At 36.2% G+C, this 26,579-nt stretch overlaps 1 protein-coding gene across 4 annotated transcripts in view; it reads right to left on the bottom strand.

Annotated features, from left to right (window-relative positions):
- The window catches only part of LRP1B (LDL receptor related protein 1B), a 1,890,044-nt gene that overhangs the window by 964,268 nt on the left and 899,197 nt on the right, over positions 1 to 26,579 (bottom strand). The window lies entirely within an intron of this gene.

The following is a 26,579-nucleotide window of genomic DNA, read 5'->3' as shown; positions in this document are numbered from 1 at the left end:
ATATAATTCTGTATGTTAACTACACTGGAATTAAAAAAAAAGTGTTAAAGAAAACATAATACTGTCACTCTCCATAGATAACATAATGCTATACGTTAAAAAAAATCCTAAACCTCTGCCCCAAAACTATTAAAACTAATAAATGAATTAAGTAAAACTTAATAATACAAAATCTGTTGTATTAATGCTGTTGTATCAATGTATTAAAGACTAATGCTATCTGTTGTATTTCTGTATTCTAATAATGAGGTATCAGAACAATAAATTAGAAAATTATCCCACTTATAATAACATAAAGAATAAAATGTATAGGAATAAATTGAATCAACAAAGTGAACTATGTATAGTCTGAAAACAATGACACTGCAGAAAGAAACTGAAGATGACACGAATAAACGGTAAGATTTATTGTGCTCACATACTATTTAATAGAACACTACTGAAATCTCCATACTACCTATGCAATCTATAGTTTCAATATAATCCCTATCAATTTACCAATATACTTTTTCACAAAACTAAAATAAATAATACCAAAATTTATATGGACCCCCCCCCCAAAAAAAAAAAAACAAAAAAAAAAAACACCAAATAGCTAAAGCAATCTTGGAAATGAAGAACAAAGCCGGAGGTATCATACTCCTGAATATCATACTATACTACAAAGCTATCATAATCAAAACATGATAGTATTGGCACAAAAATAGACCCAATAGGTCAATGGAACAGAATAGAGAGCTCAGAAATAAACCCACACTTATAAAGTCAATTGGCCTATGACAAAGGATGCAAGAATATACAACGAGAAAAACAGTGTCTTCAATAAATGGTGTTAAGAGAACTACACAGCTACATGCAAAAAAAGTCCAACATGTTGTACTAGTTTCCAACATCATATATAAAAATAAACTCACAATTGATTAAAGACTTAAAAATAAAACCTGAAGCCATCAGACTCCAAGGGGGGTGGGGGGGGGGGACGACAACATAGGCAATAAGGTCTTTGACATTGGTCTTAGTGATATAAATATTTTTTCAAACTTTTTAAAATTTTTATTTTTGAGAGAGAGACAGAGAAAAACAGTGTGAGCAGGGGATGGGCAGAGGGAGAGGGAGGGAGAAAGAGAGAAAGAGAGAAAGAGAGAAAGAGAGAGAGAGAGAGAGAGAGAGAATCTGAAGAAGGCTTCAGGTTCTGATCTGTGAGCGCAGAGCCCAAAGTAAGGCTCAAACTCATTAACCTGGAGATCACGACCTGAGCCGAAGTTAGATGCTTAACCTACTGAGCCACCCAGGCACCCCTATGATATAATTTTTTAACTCTCTATCCTCAGGCTAGGGCAATAAAAGCAAAAATAAATAAACGGGACCACATCAAAGAAAATGATTTTGCACAGCAAAGGAATCCATCGACCAGCAGAAAAGGTAATGTATTGAATGGGAGAAGTTATTTGCAAATGATATATCCAATAAAGGGATTAACATCCAAAATGTATAAAGACCTCATAAAACTGAATTTCAAATTAGCAACCAATCTGATTAAAAAATGGGCAAAGGATCTAAACAGACATTTTCCCAAAGACTTAGAGTTGGCCAACAGACACATGAAAAGATGCTCAACATCACTAACAACAGGAAATACAAATCAAAACCACAATAAGACATCTCCTCATAACTGTCTGAATGGCTATTATCAAAAGGAAAAAAATAACAAGTTTAGGAAAGATGTGGAGAAAAGGGAATCTTTGTGCAATGTTTGTAAGAATGTAAATTTGTGCTGTCACTACAAAAAATAGTATTGGGGTTTTTCAAAAAATTAAAAATGGAAATACCATATGATGTAGCGATTCCACTTCTAGGTATTTATGTAAAGAAAATGAAAATAGTGATTTGAAAAGACATATGCACCATGTGTTCATTGCAACATTATTTACAATAGTCATGACATGGAAACAAGCTACACATCCATCAGTAGATGAATGGGTAAAGAAGACATGGTATATACATGCAATGTAATATTACTCAGCTATAAAAAAAAATAGATCTTGCCATTTGTAACAACATGGATGGACCTAGAGTATATCTTAGCACAAGTACATCTTATGATGTACTAAGTGAAATAAATCAGAGAAAAACCAATATCACATGACTTCATTGAAATGTAGAGTCTAAAAAACAAAACAGATGAACAAACAAAACAGAAACATACTCTTAGATACAGAGAATAAAATGATGGTTGCCAGAAGGTTAGGGAGGTGGGAGGTTGGACGAAACAGGTGAAGGAGATTAAGAGGTACAGTAATCCAGTCATAAAATAAATAAGACACAAGAATGCAATGTAATGTACAGCACAGGGTATACAGTCAATAATATAACAACTTTGTATGGTGACAGATGGTAAGCAGACTTACTGTGGTGACCACTGTGTTTGCATATAAATATGTACTATGTCATCTAAAACTAATACATATTGCATATCAAGTATTCTTCAATTAAAAGGAAAAACAAGAATAAAAAAATGAGTAAATAAAAATAACAAAGAAGCCCAAAATACAGATTTCTGGATTTCATTTGAAGTCTCCCGATTTTTTAAAAATGGTTATTTACTTATTTTGAGAGAGAGACAGAGAGTGTGAACAGGGAAGGAAAGAAAGTCAGACGAAGAATCCAAAGCAAGCTCCAGACTCTGAGCTATCAGCACAAAGCTTGATGCAGGGTGCAGACCCATGAACTGTGAGATCATGACCTGAACCAAATTCTGGTGGTCTCCCCATTTTTAAATATGGTAAACTAATTAATAAAAATTATAAAGCATTTTGTCTATCAAACAAAATTTGTCTTCAAACTAAATCAACTCACTAGTGTAATTACACCGAAGTAAACAGTATATACTATTTATTACATTACACACACACACACACACACACATAATATTTGTTTATTTTTGAAAGAGAGAGAGAGAAACAGATCACAAGCAGGGGAGGGGCAGAGAGAGGAAGACGGAATCTGAACCAGGCTCCGGGCTCTGAGCTGTCAGCACAGGGGATAAAACGGGGCTGGAACTTCTAAGACTGATCTGACCTGAGTTGAAGCTGGACATTTAACTGAGTGAGCCACCCAGGCACCTCTCATCTATTTCAGTGTAATGCTCTACTTAAAAATATGTTCTTGAGAATGTCACTAATTTGTAAAAGCCATTGTTCTTATATTCAATAAACATAATATCCAATTCACAAGGTGGTGAGGGGCTTAAATTAGAAAACAAACATTAAGAATGCAGTACAAAGAAATGTAGTAAGTATTCCATGAATATTAGTTGCCTTTCCAGGGGCAGAAGGACTTAAAGGTTGCCCTTTAGTTTATGTATTTATGATTTCTTATATTTATTACTAGGGAATGGCACAGTACTAGATAAAACCATAAATAACTAATGATAACTGAGACACTTAATGGGTTTGATAATTTTAAAATGTGCCCACATTTTATGTGGGCAAAACACATCAAATGTTTTGATACTTTTCCTTTCAGGAAGTGAAGCTTAATTCTCTTCACCCTTAGTGCAGGCTGTTCTTTGTGACTTTTTTGTACTGAGTAGACTGTGGTAGAAATGACAGAGTGTGATTTCCAAGGAAAAGCCATAAAAGGCATCATAACTTCCATTTTGAACTCTCTGTTTGAATCACTCTGGTGGAAACCAGATGCTATGCTATGAGGATACTCAAGCAACCCCATGCAAAAGCCCATTTTGCAAGGAACAAAGACCTATTGCCAACAGTCACAAGAATGAGCTTGGAAGCATATCTTCCAGCCCAGTTAAATCACTAGCTGTCAGCAGTCTTGGCTAATACCTTAATTACAACCTCAAGAGAAACTCTACGTCAATCACCTAGCTAAGCAACTCCCGAATTTCTAACACACAGAAAGTGTTAAGATAATAGGTGCTCTTTTTATGTGACTAAGTTTTGGGGTAATTTGTTATGCAGCAATACATAACTAATACAGAAGTCAAATCCTGTAGTTCTTAAAGATAGATTTTATTGGCTTTCTATCACTTGGATGTCATTTATAGGAGTATATCTGAACTAAACTGTCTCTACAGACAACTGTTTTGGTTCATTTAAATTACCTGTAGTGCAGATTAATGCTAAAATACAGAGGATACTCTGTCACTGCTTATAAATAAAACGTGGGAGATGTAAAGATAATTTTTCTTCTTTCTCTTGAAAATGTTTACTTTACTTTTACAAAGTGTGGCTCTGTGCTGAAACAACTATATCTGGGCATGATCAAGGTGTGGATCCCTTATACGGTCCCCTTCCCAAGAAAGGCAGTGTCAGATAGTATTAATGACCAGCAGAATGACTGGTCCGAGAGGGTATCTTTAGAAGGATGATATTTTAACTAAGTTCAAAATAAGGTGGTTAACCATGTAGAGATTTGGGGGCATAACCTACCAAGCAGGACTGAACCTGGCATATGCTCAAAATGAAGAGCAGGGGTGTGAGGAGCTCTATCATAGCTAAAATATAAATGAATGTGAAGAGATGAGGTAACAGAGACTAGCAGGTGTGACTCAACTACAGTAGAGGGATAAACTTCATAAGTGTTATATTGAAAAGCCAAGGGATTACTTTTTTATTTTTTATGTTTATTTATTTTGAGAGAGATAGAGAGGGGTGGGTGGTAAAGAAAGAAGGAGAGAAAGAATCCCAAGGAAGCTCTGTGATGTCAGCAGAGAGCCCGACATGGGACTCCATCCCACGAACTTGATCACGACCCAAGCCAAAACCAAGAGTCACTTAACTGACTGAGCCATGCAGGCACCTTGGATTACTTTATTTTAAATGCAAATTTTGTTTTAATCATACAGTAGATGTACATGGTTTAAAAAGTCAAACACTCCATCAAGGCTAACAGTAAAACATAGCAGTGTCCACTTCACTTCTAGTCTTCTAATGGTTTTAGCTATGTCAGTTGTATTTACTTCCATAATTCTGTACAGCATGTCTCTGTTAAAACTGCAACATTTTTAAGGTTTATATATAATCTACTGACTTTTTCTTACACAAGATTAGTTTTTAATTCTTCACACAACACAAACACAAAAATACGCATTCATGCTTTCTCTCCCCACATCTTCCTACAACCTTAATTTTTAGGGCTATTAATATTCAATGTTTATATAATTGTGACTATATAAATTTTTGGTACAAAGTAAAGGAAACTTTAATATAATACTTTCTTCCCTAAACAACTTTAGTTCATTTCAAAGTTTCATTATTTTGGGGCGCCTGGATGGCTCAGTCGGTTAAGCGTCCTACTTCGGCTCAGGTCATGATCTCACGGTTCATGAGTTCGAGCCCCACGTCAGGCTCTGTGCTGACAGCTCAGAGCCTGGAGCCTATTTCAGGTTCTGTGTCTCCCTCTCTCTCTGCCCCTTCCCCACTTGCACTCTGTCTCTCTCTGTGTCAAAAATACATAAACATTAAAAAAATTAAAGTTTCATTATTTCTATTTTTGTTTTTCCTGGTATCTTTTATTATTGCATAATTTGACAAAAGAACTCTAAAACACCTCCTTAAATGAAAAAAAAATAGAAAAACACAGTCATCTCTTCCTTTCTTTTCTTTCTCCCTCTCCCTCTCTCCTTCCTTCCTTCCTTCCTTCCTTCCTTCCTTCCTTCCTTCCTTCCTTCCTTCTTCATCCTTCCTGTAATCCTCTTGTCGCAATCTCTACTTAATTGCTCTATAGCCATGGTCCAGGTTTGGGTTTTTGTTGTTGTTGTTGTTTTTAATCAGTCCAGACATTTATTATTTTACTGCTTCAGAAATCAAACATCCTATCTTCTGCTAATGTAGGGCAGTGGAGGTTGTCCTGGCTGTGTGGACTAGGGTAGGGAATCTAGTAGCCGGGCTATTGTCAAAACAGGTTCAAAGCTAATCTACTTATTACTAGTCCTATCCTATATCCCCACCTTTAGAGGTGACCAGAGTCTAATTTTTGAACTTCTCAGGGCTCTTCATCTTGGTATCCCCATCCGCAGTCAGCAAAGCAGAGACACTACACATAAACCATTTATTGTTTAATCATCCGCTCTTCACTGTCCCAAAATATCTCACATGTTTTGTCTCCTCTCTGCTTTTGGATTAATACAATTAAAGGCAATTTTTTTTAATCACATTTACAGGGACCTCCAAAAAAGGACAGATATCATATAACCCTTTTGTTCAATTGGCAGTGTTTAATGGAAAGTCCCTGGGGACAGTTTCAAGCAGAAAAGTTAGACGTCTATTTAGCATCTTAAAAGATCATTCTAGCTGTTGTGTGGATAAAAGGGGTAAGTCTGAAAGCAGGTGACCAGTTAGGAAGATTCTGCAAATTCCAGGAGAGAAATATTGACTCCAAAGACTATCAGAGCAAAGGTGAGACCATGTGGCATATACTACCCATATATCCTTTATCAACATTAAATATATAATCATGTTTAAAGGAATACATTTAAGTTATATTCTAGCTTAGGTGAAGAAGCCACGAATGATAGTAAACTTGAAGACATCACAGAAAATCAGAAACATTCCACAGATTGCATCTATCCACATGTCTATTCTTGTTATATATTATAAACATTTTAACTTAGCATTTTTATTTCCATTCAAATATTGTCCCTCAAGCTGTGATGCTGCCTTCACTAAAGACAGTTATAGTGTTTCTAATGCAAATATAGAGAAGAGCAGGTAAAAATAAAATTTAAAACATGGCAAAATTGTAAGGAAATGATCTGCTTTCTTTGATTTATGTGTCTCTTGGTTTAAGTGGGAAATTAACATTTAAGTTTTATATCACATTTCTTTGCCAGACATTTAAAAATGCTTGCTGAATAAGACGCAATTGCATTTATTTTTATATGTCACTGTAATCTTTATCAAGAAGCATGTACTCACTTTATCCCCAGATGATATTAAATAAACTGAACTGAGTAAACAAAACCTCTATCTGCTTGGTGTAATAATTAAAATGGTATTACAGAAGTTCAGTTTGGGTGTACTGTGGGCAGGCACATCCTTAGTCAAGAATAGACTCTGGCACATTACAGAGCCCTTTCCTTTCCCCTTAACTAATGAAACACTGCCTCTTCCCAGTCTCCAGTTCTGTTTTTCAAACACACGAAATGTAAGTCAAAATGAACATCAAGGCTCGTTCTTTATATGAATAGTCACAATGTTCTGCATACAATTTGTGCATGCCTTTAGGAGAAAAGACAAGGAAGGTTCTTCTGACACAGATGGTAGACCAGTATTAGATAGTTGCATAAGTCTTGAATGTTGTGTTTTTTTAATGTTTATTTGTTTATTTTGAGAGAGAGAAAGAGAGTGTGAGCAGTGGAGGGGCAGAGAGAGAGAGAGAGAGAGAGAGAGAGAGAGAGAATTCAAAACAGGCTCCACACTCAGTGCGGAGTTTGACCTAGGGCTCAATCTCATGACTGTGATATCATGACCTGAGCTGAAATCAAGAGTCAGACTCTTAACCCGACTGAGCCACCTAGGCACCCCGAGTCTTGAGTGTTCTTATGTTTTCTGTTGGAAGGAAGGATCAAGAGATGACTGATATTTCAATGTTCTACAATTTCACAATTCTATCTTCCAAACTATGCTACAAGCCAATCTTATTTCCCATGGTGGATGCACTTAGAAAAGATGCAAGTGTTATTATCTCTAGAGCAAAAACAAAACACACAAACAAAAAACAAAACCAGTTTATGCAAAAGTGTTTTTCCCACTTGCAAAACTTTGCATTCTTATTTGACTCCTGACTCAAAGGATTGATCCTTCATTTTAGTTTTAGCTCACCTCACTTAATCCTGTACTAAATTCATCACAAATCTTAATCTTAAACACTCACCTGAAACTATGCACTTCTTTCCATCTCTACTATTACTTTCTTTGGTCAGGACACTGTTTTCTCTCCTTTGGATGGCTGCAATAGCTTCTTCACTGATATTTCAACTAAGGGAACACAGTAAAACCCTAAGTATACTGTGACACCAAAGAAGAAAATAGTGCTCTTTATAGTCTGAGTCTATGTTATGGTTGAATATCAGTGGAAAAAAAAAGTCTTAAAAACTGGTAAAACTCTTGATATTTACTCTCCTGTGCTAATGCTTTCAAAATGATATCACTGATATTTTTATAAATATTTAAGTTTGGTGAACTCCAGCTCACTTTTATGTCAAAACTTTATGGTATAGTTCTCTTTGTAACATCTTACCATGAACAACTCAGGGGATGAGGTGTAGTGGCCTTCCAACTTCCATTTGTGTTGTTTCTTCCTCAGGGCTTTAGTGAACAACAGGCTTTATTATAAAAATTCAGTCTATATTCTCACTTTCCAAAATATCACTCATATACTTAGAATATCCAATGACTTCTCACCATAGTTAGCATAAAATCCAAAGTACTTAACATGACTTACAAAGTCTTTAAACCCTTTTCCAACTCATTTCTTCCTTGCTCACTCTATTCCAGTCACACTAGCCCCCTTAGTTTTCTGGAACCTGCAAAGAAAGTTTCCACCTTAGGACATTTGTATTTGATCTTCAAGAGAAGAGTATCTGAATGTGCATGGATTGTGTTCTCACTTCAACCCGGTATCTGCTCCAATGTCAGTTTCTCAGAAAGGCCTCTCTTGACCAATGGATATTAAAAAATACCACTTCATTCCCTTTCCACACACAGTGACTCATCCCCACCAGTCAGTACTATTGGCTAATTTCATTTTCTTTGTAGCATTCATCAGTGATAGAAATTAACTATTTACTAGCTCACTGCCTCCCCACACTAGAATGTAAGCCCCATGCCAGCAGATTCTGTATAACTAATTCACTGCTAAATTTCTCAAACAGAATTGTGTTTAGCTCATGGTAAGTGCCCAGCAAATATTTCCAAATCAATACTACTCTTCTTTTCATGCTAGTCTCTGCTCAAGAACCTCCTTCCTAAACTCGGTGCCCTCACCTCTAAATCAATCAGGTAGGGGATCATCTTAAGTCATAACCCCTTTGTTCTTTAATCAGCTGAAATATTTTCCTTGATTTTACCTGTGAGCTCAAATTTTGCAAATCACTATTCTTTACCCAGGAAAGATGTACATAAGAAGGATTTGTTTTACTTACTGTGGACAAGTAATTTTACAAAAGCATAATTGGGCAGAATAGCAATTTGCTGGAATGAGTACCCAGGGGGAGTAACAATAGTGTGAGGGATGATAGTGCCATATAACTGTTGGAAGAATAGTGACAACTGGTGAGCCTAAGTGAATAAAAAGAGATAATAAAGCAAAGATCAGAAGGATGTCCTGACAAAATGTTGTACTGGGGATGAAATGCTGCCACATTCACTTTTGCATTAAAACTGCCATATCTTGACTTCTACAGCCTTACTGCTTACAATTCTTTACAGCCCTTCTTTGCTGTCTATTCCTACCAAGAATCGTTTTATGACTCTCACAGCTTTGTAGCTCTTATTAAGAATTTATTGACACTTTGGCCATGGCTTCTTTCAGACACTACTGGTTACCTTGACTTTTTCTGTTTGCAAATATTATCTTACTTTAGATTACCTTTTGATTCATATCACTAAAAACACAAACTTTTCATTACATATTATTATGATAATTACATTATATAATATACATAGCACTTTATATGTAATATATTACGATATTATTGTTTATTGTTCATATTTGTCATATCTCTTATTCTGCCCAAGTTACAGACCCAGAATCTGAAACAAAACAAATAAAAAATGATGTGATTTTGGTTATTGGTTTTGATGTACAGTAAGAGAAGAAGAGAATATACTGATGTATTTCTAGTGGATTGATTGTGCAAATAAAGAGTGGTTCAATTGAACCAACGCAATCCGTTGCATTGGGTCTGGTTAAAAAAAAAAATCAAGTGATTAACCCAAAGACCAAATATTTGTTAAGATGCTTCCTTAGCCATATTTGCTATTGGCAAACATTTTAAATTAAACTTACTCTGCTGTTAGGATTAATTACACAACAGTAATGGAATGACATGAATTCATGGAAACATATACATAACATAAAACAATAAATGCTTTTGGACTGTTTTTATTTATTTTATTTAAAAAATTTAAGAGTCAAGCCCAAGAGTCAAAAACAACCACAAGTGATTCAATTTAATGTATTTGACATGGGTGGAGATTATTTTTAGGATTTACACTAAAGTATTCTGAAGGTGTTACATCATCTCTGAATTAAAGAATAGCACAGAAGAAATCCAGATTTACTCGATCAATGTAGTGACAAATTTATACTCCTACACCTCAGACATCTGATTCTAAAGTAAGTCTAAGATGTGTACACATGGAGGAAGCGTGTTTTTTGTTTGTTTGTTTTTCTAGGGATATGCCCCATTATACTCCAGAGGGATATACCAAGAAATAAATGTACTTCTATTTTTAGAGTAAAGAAAAGAGAATGTCTTAATGAGTTTGAGTAGGTATAACAAAATTCCATAGACCGGGAAACGTAAACAACATTTAATTCCCACAATTCTGGAAAATTGTGAAATGTCCAAAATCAAGGTGCCAGCAGATTCTGTATCTAGTGACAGCTCAGATACCATCTTCTGTTGCTGCTTTATAACCTAAGTTTATGTACTTTTCTAGACATTTTGTTGACATTTCAACAATCTTTGCAGCATCTCAGCAGGACTAGATTCCATCTCAAGAAACCATTTTCTTTGCTCATCCATAGGAAGCAACTATTCATCCATTCAAGTTTTATCATAAGAAGGCAGCTCTTCAGTCACATCTTCAGGCTTCATTTCTAATTCTAGTCTTGCTGTTTCCATCACATCTGTAGTTACTTCCTCTACTGATGTGTTGAAACGTTCAAAGTCATCCATGTGAGTTAGAATCAAGCTCTTCCAAACTTCTGTAAGTGATGATATTTTCACCTCTTCCCATGAATCACAAATGTTTTTAATGGCATTCAGATTAATAAATCCTTTCCAGAAGATTTTCAATTTACAGGCATACCTTATTTTATTGTGCTTTGCTTTATTGCACTTTGAATAGATTTCTTTTTTACAAACTGAAGTTCAGTGGCAAACCTATGTCAAACAATTTCTAGTTGCCAGTTTTTCAACTGCATTTCCTCACTTCATGTCTCCGTCTCACATTTTGGTAACTCTTTCAGTATTTCAAAGTTTGTCATTATTCTTATATTTGTTATGGTGATCTGTAATCAATGATCTTTGGTGTGCTGTCATTATAGTTTTGGGGCATGATGAATCACAACCACATAAGACAGTGATCTTAATTGATAAATGTTGTGTATGTTCTGACTGCTCTACCAGCTAACCATTCCCCCATCTCTCTCTCTCTCTCCTCAAGCTTCCCTATTCTCTGAGACATACCAGTATTGAGATTAGTGCAATAAATAATCCTATAATGGCCTCTAAATTCAAGTGAAAGGATGATGTCATGTGTCTCTCACTTTAAATCAAAAGCTGGACATGATTAAGCTTAGTGAGGAAGGCATGTCAAAGGCCAAGAGTGGCTCAAAGCTAGGATTTTTATACCAGTTAGCCAAGTTGTAAATGAAAAGGACAAGTTCTTGGCAGAAATGGAAAGCACTACCCCATGAACGCATAAAAGATAAGAATATAAAACAACCTTATTCCTGATATAGAGAAAGTTTTAGTTGCCTAAATAAAAGATCAAGCAATCCACATCATTCCCTTAAACTAATGCTTAGGTCAGAACAAGAACCTAACACTCTCTCTTTTTTTTAAAGGTCTAGTTATTTTTGAAAGAGAGAGAGAGAGAGAGAGAGCGCGCTAATGGGGGAGGGGCAGAGAGAGAGGGAGACTCAGAATCTGAATTAGGATCCAGGCTCTGAGCTGTCAGCACAGAGCACGATGCAGGGTTGAACTCATGCACCATGAGATCATGACCTGGTCTGAAGTCAGATGCTTAACTGACGGAGCTACCCAGGCACCCCAGAACCTAACTCTGTTTAATTCTATGAAGACTGAGGGGGTAAGGAAGCTGCAAAATGCAAGATAAAGGAGCAAGTACTAACGTAGAAGCTGTAGCAAATTATCCAGAAGATTTAGCTAATATCACTAATGGAGGTAGCTACACTAAACAACAGATTTTCATTGTAGACAAAACAGCCTTCTATTAGAAGAAGATGCCATCTAGGAGTTGCACAGCTACAGAGGAGAAGTCAATGCCCGGCTTCAAAACTTCAAGGGAGAGGCTGACTTTCTCATTAGGTTAATGTAGTTGGTGACTTTCAGTTAAATCTAATACTTATTCACCATTCTAAAAATCCTAAAGTCCTTAAGAATTACGCTACACTACTCTGCCTGTGCTGTATAAATAAAACAACAAACCCTGGATGACAGTACATCTGTTTACCATGAGACTTACTGAATATTTTGAAACCACTGTGGGGAACTACTGCTCAAGAACAAACAAACAAAAAGATTTCTTTCAAAATATGACTGCTCATTGACAATGCACCTCATCACAAAAGAGGTCTGATACGGATGTGCAACAGGATTAATAATGTTTTCATGCTTGTTAGCACAACACCCATTCTGCAGCCCATGGATCAAGGAGTCATTTTGATTTTCAAGTCTTATTATTTAAGAAATACATTCGTTAAGGCTATAGTTTCCATAGACAGTGCTTCCTCTGATGGATCTGAGCAAAGCAATTGGAACCCTTCTGGGAAGGACTCACCATTTTGTATGCTATTAAGAAACAGAGCCTGAAGATGTGACTGAAGAACTGCATTCTTATGATAAAACCTGACTGGATGAAGAGTTTCTTCCTATGGATGAGCAAAGAAAATGGTTTCTTGAGATGGAATCTAGTCCTGGTGAAGATGCTGCAAAGACTGTTGAAATGTCAACAAAATGTCTAGCATAGTACATAAACTTAGGTGATAAAGCAGCAACAGGGTTTGAGAGGATTGACTCCAATTTTTAAAGAAGTTCTAACGTGCATAAAATTCTATCAAATAGCATTGCACACTACAGAGAAGTTGTTGGCAAAGGGCAGAGTCCATTGATATCACAAACTTCATCACTGCATTATTTTAAGAGATGGCCGCAGCCACTCCGCCTTTAGCAACCACCACCCTGATAAGTCAGCAGCCATCACCATCGAAGAAAGACCCTCTGCCAGCAAAAGTTATGACTCACTGAAAGCTCAGGTGTGGGTTAGCATTTTGGGGCAATAAAGTATGTTTCAATTAAGATATATACATTGTTTTACAGACATAATGCTATTGCACACTTAATAGACGATAGTATAGTGTAAAAATAATATTTCTATGCACTGGGAAACAAAAAAAAAAATTACTTGGCTTGCTTTGTTGTGATATTTATTTTATTGTGGTAGTCTGGGACAGAACCAGATATCTCCAAGGTAAGCCTGTGTAATTCAAGGGGAAAGAGTTGGAAAACAGAGCTTGTGTTTATTAAAATAATTACCTTGATTCACCATGTAATTTTGTGTGAATTTCATCCCATGGAAATAGGATGGACAACACTAATTGAGAGTCCCAAAATAAAAGCTCAGGCTTAACATAGAATGGGATGGAACACTGAGATGATTATTTGCATAATTCACATATTAGAAGCAGTTTGCCTCAATTATCTGCAGTTTAGGAACAAACGTCTTTCTGCACAAATTACCAAAGTACCTGCTTCAATTCCCAATGGACTATTGTGTGAGTAATCACAATCATAATGCAGTCCTTCCAGTTCAAAATTTTTGTGGAGATACCCATGACAATTTTAATTTAGTCAGTTGTATTGTTCTTACAAATCAAATCCTCAAAGTTGAAAGACAGAGTAAAACTTGCATCTGATACAGCAAAAAGTTTAAAGGAATGGTTTATTTCATTTTAAAATGTCTTTTTTAAAACTTATGTTCCTGTTCAGAACTTCATAAGCAGCTAAATATCTCTCTTCGTGATAACAAAACCAAACAATAAAAAGATAATTTATTTTCAAAACCTGCATGCTTATGTAGAATTCAATGATGCCATCTTTCTTCCCACCATACATTACCCTTTTTCAGATCTTCATGAAGGAAGAGGAAATATTTGATGAGTTCCTGAAATCGGTTGAGAGGAAACAAATAATAGACGGGATCTAATGGGCCACCTTGGAGAAAAATGGGAGTTTTTTTTAAGTAAATTGATGATTCCAGGGGCGCCTGGGTGGCGCAGTCGGTTAAGCGTCCGACTTCAGCCAGGTCACGATCTCGCGGTCTGTGAGTTCGAGCCCCGCGTCAGGCTCTGGGCTGATGGCTCGGAGCCTGGAGCCTGTTTCCGATTCTGTGTCTCCCTCTCTCTCTGCCCCTCCCCCGTTCATGCTCTGTCTCTCTCTGTCCCAAAAATAAATAAAAAACGTTGAAAAAAAAATTAAAAAAAAAAAAAAAATTGATGATTCCAGAGAAAGGAATGAAATTGTGGAAAGCACAGTCTGACACAACGTGAATTTAAAAAATGTTAATTATCAAAGGAGCAGAATAAAACACAGTAATAATCAGCTCCTGTACTGGTTTTACTGCACTTGCAAGCAACTACGATGAAGCAAATGCATAATTGCAACTACAGAAGAACTGATATTAACTATTTCTATAGATAAAAGATAACAACAACAACAACAACAACAACAACAGAAACCTGTCCTGGATACTCTGGATTTGCTCTATCAATGTCATTCTGTTTTCTGTCTGCTCCAAGAGATTAAAAACCATTAAGCTACCTTCCACACAAACTGGAAGCTCAGTTTTTGGATGCTAACTGATGTGTACTCAGAAATGTGGAAGAAAAACTGTGAGGCCATTTTCCTGCCCATTTTAACATTTTCACCTGGGAAGCACGACTGTTGTAAATAAGACATGTGCTTGGAGTGGTGCTCAGTGTCCATCATCCAGCTTCCTTAGGGGAAGCAGTGTGGGCACAGCAACAGTGGCCATGGCATCATCAAAAGCCTTCCTGCTTCCTGCACTGCAGCTGTGGAAGTCTGATCTCCAGTTACCAGCGTGTTCAAGGGCAGCTGCAACTGCAGTGGTAGCAGTAGAGTGGGTTCTTACTTCCAGCATAGTTCTAGAAAAGAGAACTAGGATAGCTCCTAACGCTCTGTGTTATTTTGGATGCCATTTTCAAGGCACAGCCTAGAATTCTCTCCTTTATCTCCTCCAACAATTCTGAGAGCATTCTGTACAAAAGCACTTCTTGATGCAAACACCAAGGTGTCTGTTCTCTGGACAGAACTGGGACTGATGTACCAAAAATTATTCTTTCAGACACAGTGGACGTTCTATAAGGGAGAAGTCTCTACCTCTCACAACTCCAAACAAATTATCAATATATTTTTAAACAACACGAACAACCAACTAAGTCTTAAGGCCAGGTGAGGTATTATTTCACATGGATAAGAAATTGTTCTTACCCGTTCAGATCAGCTGAACTGTTCTACCAAGCCACAAGGGAAAACGTAACGTTTTTGTTGCTGTTATTGCTGCTGTTTTTAGTAAGCAAAATAGTATCTCCCAACAACAACAACAATAACAACAAATAAATAGAAGCTTATTTGGCTATAGAAGTATTGCCTTTTTTGTGACGTTACAAGATTAACAACCCTTTTTAGCGTAATTTTGGGACATGTTCTATTATATGGATTTGTTGGGAAATGAGTCTCATTGTTGATTAGTAGTACATAGGGCTTCCTTACCATTCAGTTTTAGAAATATAGTATAACCATTTTTTTTTTTGACAGAGAAACGCTACAAATGAGTGAGGGTGGAGAAAGGGAGGGGGAGAGGGAGAAGAGGGAGTGGGGGAGACAGGATGGGGGAGAGGGGATGGGGGAGAGGCAGAGCAGGGAGAGGGAGGGAGGAGGGGGGAAGGGAGAGGGGGGAGAGGCAGAGGGACTAGCTGAGGGTGAGGGCGAGGGAGAGGGAAGAGATAATCCCACAAGGGGTAGAGAGAGGTGGGGCTCACCTGAAGTAGGGCTCGAATTCAAGAACCATGAGATCATGACTTGAGCCAAAGTCAGATGCTTAACCAACTGAGCTTCCCAGGTGCCCTATAACCATTCATTTATTAGTGAAACTGGACTGAATAATAACAATAGAGATAGATACATTTTCCTTAGCATTACCTTAAAACAGGGAGATTAAACAGATTTGGATTCTCACATTAAAATAACAAAAGTTGCTAAGAAAATTTATATAATCTTATCAAGTAAATATTGTCATTAAGATGATAAAGATGCACAGAATATTTGAAGCAGAGATTTAATCATTAGATTTGCAATTTTGGGAACTCTTTTGAGTTTTTCACCAAAGGATTAGCAGGCTTTGGAGAATTATGTCATGCTTACCAGACTCCCAGGACACTAACGGATCAACCAGAAGGTCAATTTGTTAATTTATAACTACTGACAGGATGCTCCAGAGGCACAATTACTAACAGGTACCATCCTAACAAATTCCTCCCTAAAATATGGTATGTGAGAAACCAAACCTGAAATCTACTTGTTCAGCATAGACTCAAAGCAAAAGGCATTCCATATAATGGAGTTGAGGCCTTCTGAGTTTTATGAGGGGTTTAGAAAATCATCAGGACTGCACTTTAGAATTCTACCATTTTGACAACTGGAATACCTATTAATGTGCCCCCAATCCAGTGTGTGTGTGTGCATATTGAATCTAGACCTGTATTTCACAAACATTTTAACAATCTTTCATCATCTAAATTACCATTTCATCATTTGACAGTGCTCTTCTATCATCAAAAAAGGTTTTGTCACCACACTCTTACCTAACTCTGGAAAAAATTGTTAAAATTAAATGGGAAGTTCCCTGACACCGTCTATATTTTGAAGTTACTCTTTACTACCATCGTCAACCACAAATTATCTTTTGGGCTAGGCCTTTTTCTGGAATGAATTCCACATATGTACAAATCTTTATTGCACATCTGATTCCTTTCAGCTCCAATTCTGAAACCGATTCTGGTGTTGTTATCAGAGGGTCAGAGTATGTAGTATGTGGATCCTATATCCTTTGTGTACAGACTAAAAGTAGTGGGCCATTAGGAAGAAATAGCAAGAAAACTGTGATTACTGTAAGTCTCTATATTTTCTTATACACATAGCTTGAATAGGTTTAGCCACATAGATAGTAAATATATAAAAAAGTGATGGGAGAATTCAATGTGAGATTCTCCTTCAGACCTTTAAAACAATATTTCTTGGGGTGCCTGGGGGGCTCAGTCGGGTGAGCGTCCGAATTCGGCTCAAGTCATGATCTCACAGCTCGTGAGTAAAAGCCCCACATCGGGCTCTGTGCTGACAGCTTGGAGCCTGGAGCCTGCTTTGGATTCTGTGTCTCCCTCTCTCTCTGCCCCTAACCCACTCACATTCTGTCTCAGTCTCTCTCAAAAATAAATAAACATTAAAATTAAAAAAAACAGTATTTATCAAAATAGGTAACATAAAACCCAAGATAGGTATTAATACCATATTAGGCATGTATACACACTCATGTCACCTCCTTATAATCAAGTATCCACAGAAACACCCACAGGCATACCCACAAAAATATAAATCGAGTGTTTGGTACTCAAACAAACTAAGGAAATCCTGGGATACACTAAGTAAAACAGGTACTTTACTGCAGGACTTTGAATAAGCTTTAGCATGCTATATACACATAAATCTCCAATAAGGGTCCATAACATTAAAAATTTCCTAAAGTTGTTTGACCACAAATACAATTTTCCCAAACTATCATACAAACTGGTGTCCCAAGGAATGTTTTTTTTTTTTTTTTCAACGTTTTTTATTTATTTTTTGGGACAGAGAGAGACAGAGCATGAACGGGGGAGGGGCAGAGAGAGAGACAGACACAGAATCGGAAACATGCTCCAGGCTCCGAGCCATCAGCCCAGAGCCTGACGCGGGGCTCGAACTCACGGATCGCGAGATCGTGACCTGGCTGAAGTCGGACGCTTAACCGACTGCGCCCCCCAGGCGCCCCCCAAGGAATGTTTTTTTAGGAACCGGTACTTTAAAGGACTGAAGTGTACCTATTGTGAGTTATTAGGTAGGAGAAAATGAAAAAGGGATAAATGAGGAGAAGAGACAAATATTCCTCCCCTCAGAACACACACACACACACACACACACACACACACACACACAGAGGAATATCTCAAATTACAAGAAAAGCAAATATAAAGTAATGGAAGGGGAAGGTATGTTTAAAACTGGGTGGGATCTCAGCGATTAAGTGAATAAGATCATTCATTTTAAAATGATTTGTATAAGGTCATATAGCCAGTTAATGACAAAGCTAGGACCATACCAAGTCACCATACTTTCACCCCAAACATTGTGGTGATAGAAATATAAATCAGGGTTAAAATAAATGTACAAGTCACAAGATGTTATAGCCTGAAAACAATAAAAATAAAAAGAAACAAGAATCTTAATCAGAGACTGAAATGATACGTGCCAGTTTTATTACTTTGCTTAATTACACTTCTGCTCACTGCCTTTAGATTTGATGGTACTTTCCTATCGTAAATGTGTCTACAATATTAACATTTTCTAATGATCAAGGAATATGAAGAGAAAAATGCCAATTTTACTTGACATAAATTATTTAATGAAATGAAAAATAAAATGGAAGAATTGAAGTAGACAATTATGGTATTATACTTAAAAACAAAAAAAAATACCAAATAAAAACTAAGTCAGAAATTATTTTGCAAGGCTAATTGCTGTAAGGTAAAAGCTTCTTTTTTCCTTTTCTTTTCTCTCCTTATTTCCTTCTTTCTTCTACCACGATCAAGTTTATCCAGACAGAAACACAGGTTTCCGTAATTAGACATCATGGATTTCAAATATATGATGCAGCTTATTTAGTCATTATGAAAAGAGCTTTTATATTCCAAGTTTCAGATTGGTAGATAAAGAAATCCTGCCAAACATTTTGATCTACTTGGTATATGGCATCATGATAGGATCATCAAGAGAATCCCACTTTGATTATTAAAATCCATAATGAAACAAGCAGACATGTGAATCTGGACAAAAAAAAAAAAAAAATACTATGAGGATAATGATTTAAAAGTTCTCCATAGCATGAAACAGATTTTGTAGGGGAATACATGTACACTATGTAAGTAAAGTATATTTCACCAAATTCATAGGGAAAAAATACCAACAACTGAAGCTTAGCACATGTTGAATACTGGCTTTGGTGAGTTTCAAGCATGTTGCCAAATGACAATAAATAGTAATTTAGTTCTTTGCAGCCTGACAACTGAACTAACAGTAAAGACAAATTTATAGAGGAACAGAGTGCTGAGAGTGTTTTTTTCTTCCCTTTTTACTAGGCATTCAGGACAGTCTTTTATGATTGTGCTCTGATTGTAAATCAGAATGGGTTATTTACTTCAAAGTATAAATTAATCTAATGCTAATGTAAAAATTAAGATATAATTTAATATCACTGCCTACACCATTAAGCATATGGTATCAAAAAGGGAATTCTGAAAGTTCTCCAGAAATGTATCCTGAGATCCTCAGATCAACATCTTTGCTAACTCTGCCTCTGTCTCTATTTTTTTTTTTTTGCACTCAATGAATAGCCTGATCATTTTGCTAAAATTCCAGATCCCAGGAGGAATGCATTATATTAATTAGCTACACACACATCTCAGAAAAAAAGTCATTTTATGTAAATATACTAAATATAAAATGAAAACTTTGTAAGAAGTATAAAGAGTTGAATAAAACATATATTTGCTTATAGAACAACAGTGAATAAAAATGTATCTCTGGAAATAGTTATAACATCCTCATGGAGGATGTGCTTTACATCCGTCACAGATGTTTCTTAGGGAGTAATATAAACTCAGTTATCGCAGCCAAAAACAAATTTACAACATTTTTTTGTTTGTTTCTGTGGGAGAGTAGGAAATCTAGATAAGAAATTTTCTTTTAAAAAGCTCATTAATTTATACAAAAATGATGGTCTTAGTCATTTCTTCTTCAGCTCTTCAGCTCAGAGATGAACAATTCCTGAACCTTTTCTAATGGAATCCTAGAACCAGAATTGATTGATTGTTGAATGAATGAAAAGCATACAACCACAAGTTTGAAGTAGCTTACAGTGTTTCTCAGGGGATGAGAATTACAGAGAAACCCTGACCCTCCCCTTTACTTTTATTATAAAAGGCATCTGAAACCTTAATAATAACTAAGTATATATGATTGAGATCAAAAGCACTTTCACCATTTTATGCATTCAAGGACCTAAATATGAGATAGCAGAAATTCCTTCAAAAGAAAAAAAATCTAATCACGCCCAGAAAGGAGAAGAGTTAAAAAGTCCACACTGCTTTGTTCTATTTAATCTCTGCACTAAAAATTAATTGACCTCTGCTTTAAGAGCTTTGGCTCCAATACTGTTTAATTGAGCTGCCTTAGGATGGGGAGACTCTAAAAGGTTTGAATCAAGTTGCTTCTATGGTCATTGAGGTTAGGACCCAAAATAAATCTATAAGCACATACCCAGGGGAAGTCAGACGCTAAGTCCATAAAAGTCAATAGTCATTGAGTAGACCCAGTACCTTAGAAACATTTAAGACTGACATGTGAGACGATTAGCTAGACATAGATCAGATCTTACTTAGCCATCATTCAGCCTGTTTTTCTAAATGTCTCTAGTAGTGATCTGACAGAGTTTCTCTGGAAGTTGCCTCTAACTGTGTCTCTAACTCTAATTCTGTGCTCACCCTTCCTCACATCCTAAAGCCAAAAAATCATTTTTTATTTGGAAAAACAGGTAAACATAAAATTGAAATATAATGCATATTTTTTCTTTTAAAAAATGTAATGTTTATTTCCTTTTTTGAGAGAGAGAGAGACAGAGAGACAGAGAGAGACAGAGTGTGAGCGGGGGAGGGGCAGAGAGAGTAGAAGACACAGAATCTGAAGTAGACTCCAGGCTCAGCTGTCAGTGCAGAGTCGGAAGTGGGGCTCGAACCCATGAACCATGAGATCATGACCTGAGTGGAAGTAGCTTAACTGACTCAGTCACCCAGGTGCCCCGAAATATAATGCATTTGTGATAAGGTCGCATAGGAAGGGCTGCTAAACTCAATTGGAAAACTTTTGGAAACAATATGATGCCATGAAGAATGAGTAAGAGATACCTGGTTAGAGGGAATGAGAACCTATGATCTATGATGAAGAAGCAACATACACAAACATGCATGGAAATGGGAAAATAAAGTATGTTGAAGGAAGTATAAGTACTATTTTTAGGTAGAACGTGTGATTTGAGTAAGTAGAGGCAAGGTAGGTAAGCTGCTTGCAGAGAAGCCAGATAATGAAGTTTTATTTTATCTTAAGATAAATAGGAAGCTACATCAAGTGATTTTGATTTTAAGTAATGGAGTATCATGGTCACTCTAGCAGAATAATAGACATTGGAGAAGTTCCCATGGAGTGGACAATTTCACTAGTAACCATTTCAAAAAGACAAATTAAAACAACATGAATGGCTTGTAACCAATCAGGTGAAGAAATAATTGTAGAGAAAAGTTCAAGTTCATAAAAATTCAATACTTGAGCACATGTCTTATAAATAAGTACAACAAGGTTCTATGATGATCTCTTCATCACTATGTGACATTATGTAATCTTGGGATACTGCTGAAAAGTTCTATACTCATATTCTAACGTGCAGACTCACTGAGCTGACACAGTTTGAGACCAGCATTTCCACTGCTACAGGTGGATTATTTTGTCCCAAGATTATGCTTGTATTGACAATAGAGGCACAAACTGGCCATGCTTATCCTACCATATCCTAGTGGAGGACGTTTGTGAAACCATAAAGGCTATGACATTCCTAGGCTGGGCTGAGGCAAAGGGTGTATTTCAAAATTAAAAGTCATTATTTGTGGGTATTGAGACCAAGACTTAAAGATTTCTTATCAACTTCAAAAAATATTTCCTTCTGTTAAACTCATTTTCTCACCTATAAACTGATGAATATAAACAGTATGCAGATTTCATTTTTATGACGGTAATATATTATATATGTAGAATTTTTAATGGATAAACAAAACATTCAGGAAATGTTGCCTTATAGTATTATGTGATTATTAGAGACCTCTAATTCAAGAAAAAGAAGTAAAATTGCTAAGAGGCAAAGTGCCAAAATCCCAAAGTTATCCAATCAAAGATTTAATTTAATGGATCTAGGCAGAGTTTTAAATGGAAAATGAGCTAAGACTGACATCGAAAGAGGCAAAAAAACAAAAACAAAAACAAAAAACAAAACCAAGATTGGGGATAATAAAAATCAGTGATTGGGGTTAATTCTGAAGCAAAGTTTATAAAGAATAAGCAATCTTTTTATTTTTGTCCAGGAATATTCTGCTGGACCAGAACTGAGCACACTGAATGGATCAAAACAACCTGGGCAAGTCCGTATTAGAATCCTAGAACTCATACTCAAATTTTGCAGAATATTGAAAAATCACACATGGAAATGGAATGAAAGTATCTACTCTATACCTAGGAATGAACAGTCTGGTCCTGAATCATCTTTTTATCAAGGGATTAACACAGTGAGTATTCTACCTATCTCAATTATCTTTGTGTACTTTGTCCTCAGAAAACAGCTGGACATCACCATTTTTTTGAATCCCATCATTCTTGTTGATTTGGGGCATTTGTGTCCCTACCACAGTACTCTCCAAGAAAGACTGGGGGAAACAATTAGTTGTTGCAAATGTACTTTGTATGAATACTTAATTGGAGAATCAATTTTGCTTACAAAACACTTCCAAAATTTTCTTCAAAGTCTACAATTTTCTGGCTAAATCCCTAGATATTAAACATCAGGTATCTTTAAAAAAAAAATAGTAACATTGGGGCGCCTGGGTGGCTCAGTTGGTTAAGCGGCCGACTTCGGCTCAGGTCATGATTTCACAGTCCGAGAGTTCAAGCCCCGCGTTGGGCTCTGTGCTGACAGCTAGAGCCTGGAGCCTGTTTCAGATTCTGTGTCTCCCTCTCTCTGACCCTCCCCCGTTCATGCTCTGTCTCTCTCTGTCTCAAAAATAAATAAACGTTAAAAAAAAAATTTAAAAGAAAATAGTAACATTGAATAAGAAATATAATCATACTTTGCCCAATGTGCTTTGGTTACTATACTTTATTGAGCATATTATTATTAGTCTTTAATCTCTCACAATATTGCTTAGGAGTGATTCTTAATGTTAAAAGTAGGCCTCTAGGGTCACCCAAGTGGCTCGTCACTTAAGCGTCTGACTTCGGCTCAGGTTATGATCTCGCAGTTCATGAGTTCAAGCCCCACCATTAGGCTCTGTACTGACAGCTCAAAGCCTGGAGCCTATTTCAGATTCTGTGACTCCTTCTCTCTCTGCCCATCACCCTCTCACACACTCTGTCACTGTCTTTCTCAAAAAATAAACAAACATTAAAAAATTTAAAACAAAAAATAGGCTTCTCTAAGCGGCTATATTAGAATCAATTGGTGGGCCTTTTTTAAAGTCTTTATATATTGTTGAGAGACAGAGAGGGGTGAGCAGGGGCAGAGAGAGAGGGAGACTCAGAATCTGAAGCAGGCTCCAGTCTCCAGGTTGTCAGCAGAGCTCAACATGGGCCTCAAAACCCACGAACTGTGGGATCATGCCTGAGCCAAAGTCAGACACTTAAATGACTGAGCCACCAAGGCACCCTAAGAGGTGGGTCTTCTCAAACAATATAGCCTTCTACAATTCACCTTGTCCACTTCCCTTCCAAGATTTGTATACTTCTCTCCTATTTAGAGACTGTCTTTTTGAGCCATTGTCCCTAACATTAGTGTGTCTAATCATTTTTGGCTCACTAAAATGAACAACAAAAGTTGAGACCCACAGGGGCAGTGTGGTGTTTAGCAAAAGCTGATAAAGTCAGACCCAACTCACACCTATAGCCAATACTCGTTGTGTCCTGTTACCCAATTTCTCACTGTCCCAATTTTCCCCTCATCATAAGAGACACAGCTATGTCTTCCTAATGCATACAGTCACTTAACACATTCCATAAGTTGTAGTTGTTATTTTTAGTAGATTTGGGAGGTTCTTTGAAAGCACCAGTATTTGCATTTCTAATGTAGAAGAACACAAGGTTTAGTTGTCCTATCTCTGCGTTTGTTTTCGCCAATCAGTATTGTCTAACATATCTGAGATCTGTAGCTAATATTTTTATATTACAAAACTTGAAGAGCATACAGGAATGTAGTGGGTATCCAATGAGATGAGACAGAAAATATAAATTTTAATACTGAACTAAATTATTTAAATATACTATTATGCAAAATTTAAATGCAAGTCAGTTTGACCTGTAATGATTGCTTTTCTCCTCACAGTAAATTAAAAAATATATATATATTATTTTTTTTTTCATAAAATAATGCTTTCCTCAGGCAAATTCAGAGAACAGCATCTATGGAAGAAGGAACAGGGCCGGTTATTCAGGCATAGTCTCATTGGTTCATTATTTTTGCTTATGTGATACAAGAGATTTTATGTAATTATACATGCAAGAAATATTCCAACTTCATTATCAGCTCACAGAGTGTCATGGTGAGTGAAGAGCTCACCATATCCAATGGAAGCTATTCTCTGGCACAGTGATAAAATGCATGGATTACAAGCAGTGATAGAGGAGCCCGGACCTGCTCACACCTCTGCCCCAGTCCCATCATTAACTTACTTCTACACATTTAATCTTTATTCTACATTGACTGAAATTGCACAGCTTAAACCTGACTTTGTCAACAGAATATTTATTCTAATTAAAAGATTTCCATTGCATTTATTACTTATAGTTCAAAATGAATGTTCTTTTCAGCATTTCAGTGAATTGCTTAACAGAAATCTCTTTTGTTTTCTAGATTGGCCAAGCATTGCCTTATAAATAAAAAGAAACCTAAGATACAAATTATATTCTTCCGATATTCTAATGTGCAAACGCTTTGCCATCCCCAGATGTACTAAAAAAAAGTAGTTGTTTTAAAAATACATGTTACAAGAGAAATTAATAATATTATTAGGACATATTAAATGTAGAAAAGTTGCTTAAGTAAATTTGGAAAGTAATTTTATCTGGCAACTTTGAATAGCCTAGCTATTTGACTGTCACTATTCCATTTGCTAGGGACAAATGCATTTGGATTACTTGAGGTAATCACTAACATGGCAGGGACTGGGACCTTTTGTTTGAACACTTTCCAACAGCTGGCTCAGCCAATGTCTGAAATACTCAAATCACACGGCAGCACTCCTTGTGCTGGTACTACTTGTTATTTACTATTTATTAGGAATTACCATTTCCCATAAAATCCTTAAAAACAGCCAGGGACCTTTGCTTTTACAAGGCATTTTGGTCCAGTATCAAAAGAAGTGGCTTTAGCAATTATTTTATTTATGTTAAGAGGATTTTCAAAGTGTTGGATTCTATTTGTTAAACATTTATTCATTTTCACTAAACTGTACACAATCATACCTTATATTCCATTTTTTATAATTTTTGCCATTGGTTCATTCAATATCATCATACTTATCAAACATTACATATTATTTTTCTTATGTTTAATAAAGATTAATAATCAATCCTTCTAATTGTATGCCAAAAATATTAATAAAATATAATTATTGAATCCAAATCACCATTCTGTCTGAAAGCTACATTTATTCTATCACAGCACTGTCTTTTCTTTTCTTGACTACAGGTTTTCTTTACTTTTCTACCAATTTTTATGTTAGCAGCATTTGCAAGAATAATTTTCTGTAAATCAAAAAAATAAATGGACATGTCTTGAAATTCCCATGCATACGGTTTCCCCAGGAAAGCACAAATACTCCTGTGCTGGAGAGATGGAGGGAAGGAGAAAGAGAGAGAAAGGGAGACAGCAAACATCAGCGTGAAAGATGGAATGAATGTATCCGTGTCTGTGTAACAATGTGACTTCAATTTACAGCAATATTCAGGAAGAAAAGCACAGCTACTAGTTTGTAAATTTCTGGACCGAGAAATCAAAATAAATCAAAACCACAAATCAGTCCTTTGGAAGATGCATAAAAACTCTGATTTGCTAAGAAAAAAGTCAACAAACACAGGTAGTTGTTACCAATTAGCATAAATCTAATAGTTTTCAAGGCATTTTAACAAACACTACAGTTGATGAGCTTATAATTATCAACTCTGTTTCTTGCTTTTTAAAATTTCCACCTTCACTCTCACATTGTGAACTATCACTGAGTGGCAAATTACAATTCTCATTTAGGTGACACTGTAATAAGCATTAAAGAAAGAATTAAAATTAACTCCTAACTTGTTACTTGCATAAACAGTGAAACTACATGTGTATGTGTGTGTTTATTCAGAACAGGTAGTGAACACATTTATTCGTCTATTCATATTTGCATAT

This window comes from Neofelis nebulosa, chromosome 2 (genome assembly GCF_028018385.1).
Source record: "Neofelis nebulosa isolate mNeoNeb1 chromosome 2, mNeoNeb1.pri, whole genome shotgun sequence".
Taxonomy (NCBI): Eukaryota; Metazoa; Chordata; class Mammalia; order Carnivora; family Felidae; genus Neofelis; species Neofelis nebulosa.
This window is presented reverse-complemented; position numbering and strand designations above follow the sequence as displayed.